The sequence below is a fragment of the Chiloscyllium plagiosum genome, chromosome 1, assembly GCF_004010195.1.
Source record: "Chiloscyllium plagiosum isolate BGI_BamShark_2017 chromosome 1, ASM401019v2, whole genome shotgun sequence".
Classification (NCBI taxonomy): domain Eukaryota; kingdom Metazoa; phylum Chordata; class Chondrichthyes; order Orectolobiformes; family Hemiscylliidae; genus Chiloscyllium; species Chiloscyllium plagiosum.
In genome coordinates, this window is record NC_057710.1 from 80,055,600 (window position 1) to 80,070,159 (window position 14,560).

At 41.2% G+C, this 14,560-nt stretch overlaps 1 protein-coding gene across 4 annotated transcripts in view; it reads left to right on the forward strand.

Moving 5' to 3' along the window:
• mtus1b (microtubule associated tumor suppressor 1b) overlaps window positions 1-14,560 on the forward strand; it is a 209,641-nt gene that overhangs the window by 103,966 nt on the left and 91,115 nt on the right. The gene's annotated exons all lie outside the window — the stretch shown is intronic.

Genomic DNA, 14,560 nt, shown 5'->3' on the forward strand with positions numbered 1-14,560 from the left:
CAAGTGTTTAGCCTTTAAATATTACAGTCAACCTGCAAAAAGCAATTAACTCTATCCAATTTTGTTAAGCTGCTTTGTTCTCTTACCAGTCAGGTTATATTAGAGTAACTAATCTTGGGCAAAAGTAACCAAAAGCATTTAGTTGTAAGTGAATGCTAATGTTGTAGTCTACACTGTTATTTTGCTCAACAAAAACCAGATGCAGAGATTTCCAATAACTGACTTGAATGGTTGTTCTGAATGTGATATTTTGATTAATAGACTGCTTTACCTCATTTTTCTAGAGGTTTGATTCCATTCCCCATTATGATGTGGAGGTGCCAGTTACCTGATAAAGGAGCAGCACTCCAAAAACTAATACTTCCAAATAAACCTGTTTGACTATAACCTAGTGTTGAATGATTTCTAACTTTATTGTTCCCCATTATGGCAGCTTTTTATACAGCGGTCTGAGACTGTATCTGCTGTTAGACGGGCTTGCTCCTGTGCACTCTACTCAAATATTGAGTAACTTACATGAAGGATAATGTAAAGTATGGGGAGATCTGGGATCTCAGTAAACTGGGCAGCCATAAGGATATCTTGATGACAGCCAAGGATTTTACAATAAATCTGGAAGTGAATGTGCTTAATTTTAAAAAGGGTAAGAGTTTTTGGTTTGAGAGAAGCAGATCAGCAAAAGTTTTAAAAAAAATTTCCTTTGATCGCTCTTAATGTCAATAAAATTTAAAACGTGGAGGAGTGCATCTTTGCTTTTGTAGTAATTAATCTGGATGCCAAAGATGTTGATTTGACAGTTAATAACACTTGATCCTAGTTGTAATGTGCTTAATTTTGGATATTCTCGTGGTTTGGATGTCTCTGTATGCTCAGGCAGAGCTCTCTTGTAACTATTATCAATGTTTTTTCACTGTGCAAAAGCTTACAGAACAGGAGGCTCAGCTGTACATGGTGTAAATACTCATACATGAGAGTGAAGATCACAGTCACGTGACTTTCTTTGGTCCATTTATAGAACTATTGAACCATTACTACAAATTGAGACATTGAGCTGTCGGCAGCCTTAGTGGATATAGAAATCTTGAGGCACTAATTGTGAATCGTGGGATCAAAGTTGTTTGTGTGCAATGAAGCCAATGTGTCCAGATGTCCTGACCAAGGTTTGTAATGAAACCAAGACCCACTAAAAGTAAAGCTTTTTTGTTACTGTTTCTATGCTGTTGCAGGATTGTGATCATTACAAATTGGCTATCACTTTGAAGAATAATATCATGTTATTTAGAACCGTACTTGATTGACTAATGATTTTAGGATATTCCAAAATTGGCACTAGTGAGAAATCCAAACCCATTGGCTTTTTTTCTGACCTGACACAAGGATGTGAAGGCTGCAGAAAGGATGTGGTAAAAGCTTGTAAGGGATAAACAACTTCAAAATACATCGAGATTTTCTACCTGCAGACTAGAAGGTTGAGGAGATTAGTGTTTTAATTTATTCTTGGCATGTGGGAATTGTTTCCTCAGTCAATATTTACTGCCTGTCCCTAATTGCCCTGAAGGAAGTCATGGTGTGTAGGGTGAAATGATGTTTACAATACTGTTAGGTAGTTATAAGGTCAAAGTTCTGGAACAACAAAATATGAGCAATAGATTTCCAAGTCAGGATAGAATGTGGCCTGGAGAATTTGCAGATGGTGTTCCTGTGCATCTGCTGCCCTTATCTGTCTTGATAGGGATTTCAGGGTTAATGGAGCCTTGCTAGCTGAATGCAATGTTCCTGGTAGATTGGTGCATGCTACTGCTTTTAGTGGTAAGTAGAGTGAATATTGACCTGTAGTTAATCAAGCCGGCTGCTTTGCTCTTGCTGTGAAGGCGCTTGAGTGTTGTGGCTACACTCATCCAAACAGGTAGGGAGAATACTGTCACATTTCTAGCTTGACTTATAGATAGTGGACAGGCATTCAGAAGACAGGAGTTGAGTTACTCCCTATTGAAGTCTTGGTGTCTGACTGTCTGTTGCTGCAGTTTTTAAAAGGCTGATTTGTCGATTTCTGCTTCATGATCTTCAACCATCTTACTTTATACTAGATATGATTTTAAACCAGCAGCAAGTTTTGATTCACAAAATCTTCAAACCTTACCTGGTCACACGTTGCTTTTATGTCAAGGTTGTCCAATCTCTGTCTCTGGAGATCAGGTCTTTTTTCCATGTTTGGACAAGGAGCTGAGTGGGTCTGATGGAAGCCAAATGCTGTGTCTGTGAGTTGCTTTTTATTTTGCTAGGGGTACCATTCAGCAGTGCTGTGATAATCATTAATTTGACTGGTCACAAGTAGAGCAGGACAGTACTTGGCTAGTTTGACAGGACAATGTATTCCAATTTTAATAAGTGATGGTATTACTGATGTGCAAGTGAATTTGAGCGTCTGGAGCAGGTAGACATTGAAAGAATTTAAATGCAGTACTGAAGTTGTCAACCAACTCAACCTGGACAATCCCTTGGGAGGAGCTGAGAGTTAGTGGTTTGGCAATAATATTTGTATCTGGAACCAAGAAGCGAGATTTGTGATAAATCTTCAGAGCACTGGTTAAGCCTTACTTGGTTTCACATATCAACATGTGCTCTTCAACTCATTCTGAAAGTAATAGACTTTTAGTGAGGGCCTTGAGGCATGGTGCATATATTTGGGAAGGTTAAGGAGGGAGTTTCAAATGTGTTTCATAGTGTAATGAGAGAACTCGGGGAGGCTGCGGCATAATAATGTCACCTGACTAGTAGTCCGGCCCTTCCTGATGAAGGGCTTTTGTCTGAAACTTCAATTTTCCTGATCCTCGGGTGCTGCCTAACCTCTTTTTCCAGCACTACTCTTATCTCCAGCATCTGCAGTACCCACTTTTGCCTAGCTGGCCAGTGTAACTATTATGGTAGAGGGTGAAATTAAATTTAATGAAAGTCTAATCAAATGACCATGTTGCTTCCATATGAAAATAAATGATCCACCAATGCCTTTTAAAGAAGGAAATCTACCTTTTCTGGCCCACGTGTGACTTAAGACCATAAGAAATAGGAATGGCAGCAAGGCCGTTCGGCCCATTGAGTCCACTCCACCATTCAGTCATGGCTGATGGGCATTTCAACACCACTTAACCGCACTCTCCCCGTATCCCTTAATTCCTTGCGAGATCAAGAATTTGTCAATCTCTGCCTTGAAGACATTAAACGTCCCGATCTCCACTGTGCTCCATGGCAATGAATTCCACAGGCACACCATTTTCTGGCTGAAGAAATGTCTCCTCATTTCCATTCTAAATTGACCCCTTCTAATTCTCAGACTGTGCCCATTGGTCCGAGTATCCCCACCTAACGGAAACAAATTCCCAGTGGCCCCCCTTTTCTAAGCCCTGCATTATCTTGTAAGTTTTTCTATTAGATCTTCCCTCAACCTTCTAAAGACTAATGAATACAATCCTGGTGTCCTCATTCATTGTAAATTAGGCCTACCATTCCAGGGCTGGAAATGTGTTGCTGGAAAAGTGCAGCAGGTCAGGCAGCATCCAAGGAACAGGAGAATCGACGTTTCGGGCATAAGCCCTTCTTCAGGAATCTTTCACAGGAAGCCTGAAGAAGGGCTTATGCCCGAAAAGTCGATTCTCCTGCTCCTTGGATGCTGCCTGACCTGTGCTTTTCCAGCAACACATTTTCAGCTCTAATCTCCAGCATCTGCAGTCCTCACTTTCTCCTACCATTCCAGGGATCATGCGTGCGAATCTCCACTGGACATGCTCCAGTGCCAGTGTGTCCCTCCTGAGGTGTGGGGCCCAGAATTGTACATAGTATTCTAAATCAAGCCTAACTAGAGCTTTATAAAGTCTCAGCACATTGCTGCTTTTACATTCCCACCCTCTTGAAATAAATAACAGCACTACATTTTGCTTTCTTAACCTCAGACTCAACCGACAAGTCAACATTTAGAATCCTGGATGAGCACTTCCAGACCCCTTTTGTACTTTGGCTTTAGGAATTTTCTCATTGTTTAGAAAATAGTCCGTCCCTGTATTCTTTTTCCTGAAGTGCAAGACCTTGCATTTGCTCACATTGAATTTCATGAGCCATTTCTTGGACCACTGTCCTAAACTATCGATATCTTTCTGCAGCCTCCCCACCACCTCAGTACTACCTGCCTGTCCGCCTAACTTCATATCATCAGCAAACTTCACCAGAACGCCCCCAGTCCCTTCATCCAGATCATTAATATATAAACTGAACAGCTGCGGCCCCAGCACTGAACCCTGCGGGACACCACTTGTCACTAGCTGCCATTCTGAAAAAGAACCTTTTATCCCAATTCACTGCCTTCTGTCAGACAGCCAATCCCCAATCTGTGCCAGTAGCTCACCTCGAACACCGTGGGCCCTTATCTTACTCAGCAGCCTCCCGTGAAGCACCGTTTCAAAGTTCTTTTGGAAGTCTAGACAGATAACATCCACTAGGTTTCCCTGGCCTAACCTCCTCATTACTTCCTCAAAGAATTCTAACAGGATTGTCAGGCATGACCTCCCCTTACTAAATCCATGCTGACTTGTTCTAATTTGACCCTGCACTTGCAAGAATTTAGAAATCTCATCTTTAACGATGGATTCTAGAATTTTATCTACAACCAAAGTTAGGATAATTGGCCTATAATTTTCCATCTTTTGTCTTGATCCTTCCTTGAATAAGGGGGTTACAACAGAGATTTTCCATTTGTCTGGGACTTTCCCTGACTCCAATGATCTTGTGAAAGATCACAGTCAGTGCCTCTGCTATTTCCTCAGCCAACTCTCTCAGAACTCTAGGATGCAGCCCATCAGGTCAAGGAGATTTATCGATTTTTAGACCCTGTAGCTTTTCTAGCACTTTCTCTTTTGCGATGGCAACCATACTCAACTCTGCCCCCGACTGTCCTCAGTTGTTGGGATATTACTCGTCTTCCACTGTGAAAATTGACCTATGCTATTTATTAAGTTCTTCAGCTGTTTCCTGATCTCTCATCACGAGCCTTCCTGCATCAATTTGGAGTGGCCCAATTTCTACTTTTGCCTCTTGTTTGTTTCTTAGTAAAACTTTCTTTCAATACATATCACTTCTAATGTTACTGGCTAGCTTACCTTCACATTTGATCCTCTCCCTTCGTTATTTCTCATTGTTATCCTCTGTTTTTGTAGTCTTCCCAACCTTCTGATTTCCCAGTGCTCTTGGCCACTTTATAGGTGCTCTTTTTTTCTATGATAAATTTCCTCACTCCCTTTGTCAGCCATGGCTATCTAATTCCACCCCCACCCCCCGATAATCTATCTTTTATTTGAAATGAACCTCTGCACTGTCCTCAATTACACCCAGAAACCCCTGCCATTGTTGCTCTACTGTCTTGCCCACGAGGTTCTGCTTCCAATTGGTTTTCATCACTTCCTCCCTGTAATTACCTTTATTTAACTGTAACACCATTACATCCGATTTTGCCTTCTCTTTCAAACTGCAGACTGAACTGTACCATACTATGATTGCTGCCTCCGAAGTGTTCTATTACTTTAAGATCTTTTATAAAGTCTGGCTAATGACATAGCATGTACTTCAGACATGCTTAACTCTTAACTTTTTCATCATTCAAGAGATGAGGTCATTTCTGGCTGGGCCAGCATTTATTACCCATTCCTAATTGTCCACGTGGCAGTTAAGATTCTACCACATGGCTGTGGGTCTGGAGTCACATGTAGGCCAGATTCCCTCCCCAAAACAGCATTAGTGAACCAGATGGATTTTTCTGACAGTCAACAATGGTTTCATGGTCATATTTAGATTCTTAATTCCAGATTTCTATTGAATTCAAATTCCATCTGCTGCCATTGTTGGATTCAAACCCAGGTCCCCACAGCATTAACAGTCCAGTGATGATACCACTACGACTATCACCTCCCCAACTACTTCCTTTAGTATTTGAGAAATTTGCCAGTGGTCACAACAATACACTCCTTCATTAATTTGTAGGATTGATCACTAAAGGTGCCACTGAAGAGATTGCAGAAATGAAGTCCATTAAGCCTTGTGCAATAGTTGTCACTACCCTAAGCTTTCCAGTTTAGATCCCAATTATCATCTGAAATGATGTAGCAAGCCACTCAGTTTAAGGGATGGGTCATTAAATGCTGCACAATCCAGCAGTACTCACTTAACTCACAATCAAAATAAAATTAATCTTTGTTAGGATTGCATTTCCCAAAATTTTAGAACATGAGTCAGAGTCGGGAAACAGACCCTTCGGTCCATGTCGACCAGATCTCCCAACCCAAACTAGTTCCACCTGCCAGTACCCAGCCCATGTTCCTCCAAACCCTTCCTATTCATATACCCATCCAAATGCCTCTTAATGTTGCAATTGTACCAGCCTCCACCACTTCCTCTGGCAGCTCATTCCCTACCCATACCACCCTTTGCATGAAAAAGTTGCCCCTTAGGTCTCTTTTATATCTTTCCCCTCTCAACCTAAACCTCTGCCCTCTAGTTCTGGACTCCCCACCCCAGGGAAAAGATTTTGTCTAATTATCCCATCCATGTCCCTCATAATTTTGTAAACCTCTATAAGGTCACCCCTCAGCCTCCAACGCTCCAGGGGAAACAGCCCCAGCCTGTTCAGCTACTCTCGACAGCTCAAATCTTCCAACCCTGGCAACATCCTTGTAAACTTTTTCTGAACCCTTTCAAGGTTCACAACATCTTTCTGACAGGAAGGAGACCAGAATTGGTCATAATATTCCAACAGCGGCCTAACCGATGTCCTGTACAGCAGCAACATGACCTCCCAACTCCTGTACTCAATACTCTGACCAATAAAAGAAAACATACTTCACTATCCTATCTACCTGTGACTCCACTTTGAAGGAGCTATGAACCTGCACTCAAGGTCTCTGTTCAGCAACGCTCTCTAGGACCTTAGCAGGACTTATACACTTAATGCTAAGATTTGCTTTCCCAAAATGCAGCGCGTCTCATTTATCTGAATTAAACTCCATCTGCCACTCCATTGGCCCATCTGGTCAAGATCCTGTTGTAACCTGAGGTAATCTTCACTATCCATTACACCTCCAATTTTGGTGTCATCTGCAAACTTACTAACTGTACCTCTTAAGCTCACATCCAAATCATTTATATAAATGATGAATAGTGGACCCAGCACTGATCCTTGTGGCACTCCACTGGTCACAGGCCTCCAGTCTGAAAAACAACCCTCCACCACCACCCTCTGTCTTCTACCTTTTGAGTCAGTTCTGTATCAAAATGGCTCGTTCTTCCTGTATTCTGTGAGATCTAACCTTGCTAACCAGTCTCCCATGGGGAACCTTGTCAAAAGCGTTACTGAAGTCCATATAGATGACATCTACCACTTTGCCTTCATCAATCTTCTTTGTTACTACTTCAAAAAACAGAATAAAGTTTGTGAGACATGATTTCCCATGCACAAAGCCATGTTGACTATCCCTAATCAGTCCTTGCCTTTCCAAATACATGTACATCCTGCCCCTCAGGATTCCTTCCAACAACTTGCCCACGACTGCCATAGTTTCCTGGCTTGTCCTTGCCACCCTTCTTAAACAGTGGCACCATGTTAGCCAACCTCTAATCTTCTGGCACCTCACCTATTGATACAAATAGGTGACTATTGATACAAATATCTCAGCAAGAGGCCCAGCAGTCACTTCTCTAGCTTCCCACAGACTTCTAGGATATACCTAATCAGGTCCTGGGGATTTATCCATCTTTATGCATATTTCAAGGCATCCAGCACTACTTCCTCTGTAATATGGATATCTTTCAAGATGTCACCATCTAATTCCTTGCATTCTATATCTTCCATGTACTTTTCCACGGTAAATACTGATGCAAAATACTCGTTTAGTATCTCCCCCATTTTCTGCGGCTCCACACAAAGGCCGCCTTGCTGATCTTTGAGGGGCCTATTTTCTCCCTAGTTTCCCTTTTGTCCTTAATATATTTGTAAAAACTCTTTGGATTCTCCTTAACTCTATTTGCCAAAGCTATCTCATGTCCCCTTTTTGCCCTCCTGATTTCCCTCTTAAGTATAAAGGCAGGAGGAGTATACTTTTCTAAGGATACACTCGATCTACCCTTTGTATACCTTACACATGCTTCCTCCTTTTTCTTAACCAAACCCTCAATTTTTTTTAGTCATCCAGCATTCCCTATACCAACCAGCTTTTCCTTTCACCCTAACAGGAATGTACTTTCTCTGCATTCTCATTATCTCCTTTCTTAAGGATTCCCATTTTCCAGCCTTTTACCTGCGAACATCTCCCCCAATCAGCTTTTGAAAGTTCTTGCTTCCTACCATCAAAATTGGCCTTTCTCCAATTTAGAACTTCAACTTTTAGATCTGGTCTATCCTTTTCCATCACTATTTTAAAACTAATAGAATTATAGCTGGCTCCAAAGTGCTTCTCTCACTGATACCTCAGTCACCTGCCCTGCCTTGTTTCCCAAGGGTAGGTCAAGGTTTGCACGTTCTCTCGTAGGTACATCCACTTACTGAATCAGAAAATGTTCTTGTACACACTTAACAAATTCCACTACATCTAAACCCTTAACACTATTGCAGTCCCAGTCTTTTTGGAAAGTTAAAATCCCCTACCATAACCACCCTATTATTCTTACAGATAGTTGAGATCTCCTTACAAATTTGTTTCTCAATTTCTCTGACTATTAGGGGGTCTGTAATACATTCCCAAAAAAGTGATCATCCCTTTTCTTATTTCTCAGTTCCACCCAAATAACTTCCCTGGATGTATTTCTGGGAATATCCTCCCTCCGAACAGCTGTAATGCTATCCCTTATCAAAAATGCCACTCCCCTCCCCTCTTGCCTCCCATTCTATCTTTCCTGTAGCATTTGTACCTGGAACATTAAACTGCCAGTCCTGCCCATCCCTGAGCCATGTTTCTGTAATTGCTATGATATCCCAGTCCCATGTTCCTAACCATGCCCTAAGTTCATCTGCCTTCCCTGTTAGGCCCCTTGCACTGAAATAAATGCAGTTTAATTTATTTGTCCTACCTTGTTCCTACCTGCCCTGACTGTTTGTTTGACTCACTTCTGTTCTCAACTGTACCAGTCTCAGATTGATCTCTTTCCTCACTATCTCCCTGAGTCCCACCACCTCCTTCCCCACCCCCCCACCTTACTAGTTTAAATCTTCCTGAGCAGTTCTAGCAAATCTCCATATTAGTCCCCTTCCAATTTCGGTGCAATCCGTCCTTCTTGTACAGGTCACTTCTACCCCAAAAGAGATTCCAATGATCCAAAAATGTGAATCCTTCGTCCATACACCAGCTCCTTAGCCATGCATTCATCTGCTCTATCCTCCTATTCCTGCCCTCACTAGCTCGTAGCACCGAGAGTAATCCAGGTATTACTACTTTCGTGGACCTCCTTTTTAAATTTCTACCAAACTGTAATCTCCCTTCAGAATCTCTATCTTTTCTCTTCCTATGTTGTTGATTCCAATGTGGACAAAGTCCTCTTGCTGACCCCTCTTCCCCTTGAACATTCTGCACCCTTTTGAGACATCCTTGATCTTGCACCAGGTTTTTTGAAAGGGTATGTGGGTTTGAAGAAAATGACCTGAAGAACAGGAGTGAATTAATTGAAGAAGCCTTTCAAGGGGCTAATGCTGATGGATATTTTTAATCAACTTTTTTATTTAGACATGACACTAACATTGCAACAAGATATAATTGACTTTGTCATTTCTGCAATGGCATTTTCACTGATCCATCTTGGAAGTTCATGTGAAGACTGATAATGATTTGTAAATAAGTTCATGAATGATAAATGAAGCAGTTGGCATGAAGTACCCTTCACAACTCTGTATACAATGACACTGTCCCTGATGGAGTGGTTTGATTGGATTGCTAAATTAATCCCTGATGGTTGTTGCAGTTGATCCAAAAATATGTAGGTTGTGATTCTCACAAAGACCAAGTCTTTATTAGTGGATGAATTCCACTTGCCACAGAGCTATTAACTAAAATTAAAAGCCAAGATTAAAGTTAGCTGAGCTGTGCATTTTGTGATTTCGGCACGCAGTACCAAATAAATATTTATAATGCAGGGACTGTTGCCAATGGGAATTGGATAAGTTTGAATTTAGTTATAGTCATCAATCTCCAATTTAAGGTTGGGTTGCAAGAAGCATTCATCCGTGCAGAGACTAGTTTGAGTGATGAACAACTGGGTGTGATGCATTTCTTAACCTTATTTGCCAGGTGTGTTTTAATTTCAGTCAGTGTCTCAAGGTTACTATGTGCTTCGTTCATTTGTAGCTGTTTTTAGACTTCGTTTTGAAATCTTGAATTTTGATACCTTTAATCGTATTTCTTATTTCTTAAGTTGTTAAAGTTGGAGATTTGTTTTGTATCTTTGCATCAGGAGGTGGGTGTTTCAGCATGTGTCAAATATCTAAAAGCTGTAATTTAATGTCGTCTGGCTAGAATTCCTGGCTAGAATGACACTCCTTTCAGACAAAGGGCTGCAAACTTGTCCAGAGGAATAAATTTCAATGATTTCTTGATTGAGAATTCTCGACCAAAGTCACTTTTTTTTTGTGAACCAAATTGTAACTATGGACAACACGTGGTAATTAGTTTCATTTGAGGATGACTACCTGTGGAGGTAAGTAATGAAGTGTTTGCTGTCCTTTCTATCTGTTGATGTTTTTATCAAGCTGAAATTGTTACTGCATAATATTGCTAATTCTGTGTGTAGCAGACAAACAAAATGGATTTGTTACCTTGCCTATTAAAAGTGGATTGATTTAAAAAAAAATCAGTTAAGCTTCATATTTGTGGTGTTCTGATTTTCTCAAGTTTTTAATATGATTGTCACCTTTACCATCCTTTAACTTCTGCATGTAAAGAATAACTGGAGTGACTTGATTGCTGGGCTGTTTTTCCACACTTGTAATACCAATTAGTATTCTCTATCTCCTAGATTTGAAGGCAACCTGTACTGAACTTGAACAATGTTATTTTGTGCAAGAATAAGTGTACAGTGTATCCCCTACAGGGTGTTTTGGCTTAACCGTTTGCTATGACTTGTATTAAGGTACAAAGGACACAGATTTTCCAAGCTTTCAGATAAATTGCAAGCAGTACTTAGTAAGTGGTGAGGAGGATTGCTGTAGTCAAGAGCACATAAATGAGTGAAGTAGACAAGCTCTTCATTAAAAGAATGTGGCATTTGTTGACTGAGACACTTTTCTTTTGTCCTTGAATGTGACTTGGGACATGATGAACTGAAAATCAGGTGTTGCAGCCCGGTGGTCGTATGTTCCAGGATTTCAATCCAAGGATTCATCATTCTAAGTCAGAATGAAGGATCATGCTGGTGAAGATGTTTTGACAGGGTGAATTTTTTTTCAGTTTTTCATAGTAATTCTGGCTGGGTGCTGTTTGTCTCAGATTTCTGATTATCTATCTTGTGCCTTTTAATACTTGGCTAATGTCACAGGTATACATGCTATTGGTTAATGACATTGGACATTAAGCAAAATCCTGCTTGGCGTTGTATTAGAGCTGTGTACTTGAGGTAGGGCCTATGTTCCAAGACAGTCCTGAGCCAGGTGAGCAGGGAACTATTACTGCAATCCAGAGTTTTCCTTGGGAGTTAAGCATGGTACCTGGGCACTTTGACCCAGGTGTTTCCTGCATCTGGTTTGAGGCAGGTAGCGGACCATAGAACGTAGTCCTGCATCACACAGCTCAAGATAAGCCTCAGCAAAAACAACTGCATCTTTCTTCAGCCTTCCTTTCCAAAGGCATGTGTAACAGTCTCTTACCACCTTGCCCACCCTCTGCCACTTTTGAATGCAGGGTGTAGTAACAAACATGAAGAATCTCTCAGGTGGTGCCCTTCTCACCACTAGCCAAGTGATATCTTGGTGCTTGTTGGAAAGTTCTGGTGATGAGGCATTCTGCCAAATGACTTTGACAGCCTTCTCAGGGAACAACCTATCAGGATCCACCTCCTTCCTGTAAGATTTCAAACACTGTGCCGACCACCTCCTGATGGACTTGCAGTCAAAGGCGTTTTTCTTTGCAGATTTCCCCATGAAGGACAGGTGATATGGAATGGTCCAACTACTTGGAGCATTCTGTAGCGACACGGCCAGAACTATCCTTCGTAATGTCATGTCCCTGGACGCGGTCCATCTTAGACCTCCACATGACGTGGAAGATGGCTTGTGTGACTGCAACAGTACAGGTTCTGGGAGACGAGTGCTGACACTCCAGTTAGACACCACTAGTTGTGTCTGAGAGTAGTCCTATGGGTCAAAGGTGACTTGACTTTTTTCAGCTGCTCTATCATTTCTTCACTGGCATGATTTTTTTTTTCTTGTCTGTCAATGACTGAGGTTACTTTTGGTTTGTTTTTGTGTATAAGTTAAAACTCTTAGAAAATCTGAACTCTCGTTTCTTATCAATCCTTTATTCCTTCTGGAATCTGGAATTGATCCATTACACATTTATTGATGTGTAATGCAAGATTGGAATCTGATGTTAAAGGAAATGAATCTTTTGCGAAGCTGCACTTTTGACAGGAAAATGTTTTGGAATGGAAGCAATTTAGTTTCTAAGAGAGTGATCTATGAAGAAATGTTATGGTCCAACTTTCTGACAAACTTAGTATTCTGAAACTTGTACTTTCAGATTTGTTACAGAAGTAACAAGCCTGTACTTTAAAATGTTGAGGTGAAATGGATGAGGAAATAAATCCATTTATAATTTTTCTTTGATCCAAAAAGCTTTGACCCAGTCACTGTTTGTTTGTTTTAATGCAAACACTGACCATCTCTAACTGACGCACAGTCGATGTTTTGTTGGTGGTCTTGATGACCAATTTTTGAGTCCAGGCTTCTCAAGACCTCGAGTGCATCTAACAGTTTTAACTATTGCTCTTTCATATTATGCTGTGCAAAACAGCAATATGGCAATTGATTTGATTAGTTTTCTATTTTCCTCCCTGTTAGACCATTATTTCAAGTCCACTCTCCACTTCCATTTGCCGTGGGAAGCTGCATGGGTCTTGGCCATAACTTTGTGGCATGTGGAACATTTTTGTTCCACAGCCCAACTCGGGTTGTGGGAGGCTCCCAACCTCCACATGCATCAGAAGGAACTTCTAGATTGGTCCCTGGAATGAGTGAGTTGATTGGTGAGGATAAATTGGACAGGCTAGAATGTGAGTTTAGAATGTGTGAGCGGTGACTTGATTCAAGTATATAAAAGCCTAAATGGCCTTGACAAGGTGGAAATGGAAAGGATCTTTTCTACAACATTACAGATCAAAGGGAACCTTTTTAAAAATCTAGTGGTTGTCTTTAAGGACAGACTAGTAACATTTTGAGGGTTCGGTGACTTTAGCACTCTGCCTCCAAAGTTAACAAAACTGATCTTCGGTTGATTAGGATTATGGGGCCAGTTGGGAATGTGGAATTTAAAACATAGAACAGGTATTATCTTGAATGGCAGAGCAGACATGAGTGGTTGAATGGCCTAATTCTGCTGTTACTTAAATATTTATTTTCATTATCACACTATTACTATCTTATGCATCTGCTAGCCTTGACAATATGCTGCAGTTATAGATCATCCAGTCCCATAGATTAGATTAGATTAGATTAGATTAAAGTGTGGAAACAGGCCCTTCGGCCCAACAAGTCCACACCGACCCGCCGAAGCGCAACCCACCCATACCCCTACATTTACCCCTTACCTAACACTACGGGGAATTTAACATGGCCAATTCACCTGACCTGCACATCTTTGGACTGTGGGAAGAAACCGGAGCACCCGGAGGAAACCCACACAGACACGGGGAGAACGTGCAAACTCCACACAGTCAGTCGCCTGAGGCGGGAATTGAACCCGGGTCTCTGGCGCTGTGAGGCAGCAGTGCTAACCACTGTGCCACCGTGCCGCCCATAGGCTTAATATACAATCCCAATAAGTTTTTTTTTTTTTTTACTAACGCTGTACTAATTTCTTCGAATTGTTGATTCTCCCTAGTCCCTTGCATCTCTAGTTGTGGGAGGTTGCTTCTGCCTTCTGTGAAGACACAGTAATCGTTTTAGCTTCTCTCTTAGATTCTGGCTACGAGAAATATTAGATTATAGTCAAAAGGATTTATAAATATCTCCCACCCTCTTACACATATTTTCCAATTATGTATTAAGTCAATCAACTTTGCATTTCTCTATTGAATAGCTTGTGGCATTTAGAGCAACCTGAAATTACAACTCTTAAGATTCTGCCTTTAATTTTATTCCTAAGCCCTAAAGTTTGCTTTCAGGCCCAGGCTGGTGCTGCTGGCTGTCATGGATAGGAATTTGGGCTGGGATGTCTGATTCTCCCCAGAGAGATTCCTACAACCAGTCCATGACCCATGACACGAGGTCAATTCCTGGAATCACGAGGTCAATTCCTGGAATGGCAGGACTACCTTACGCTGAAAA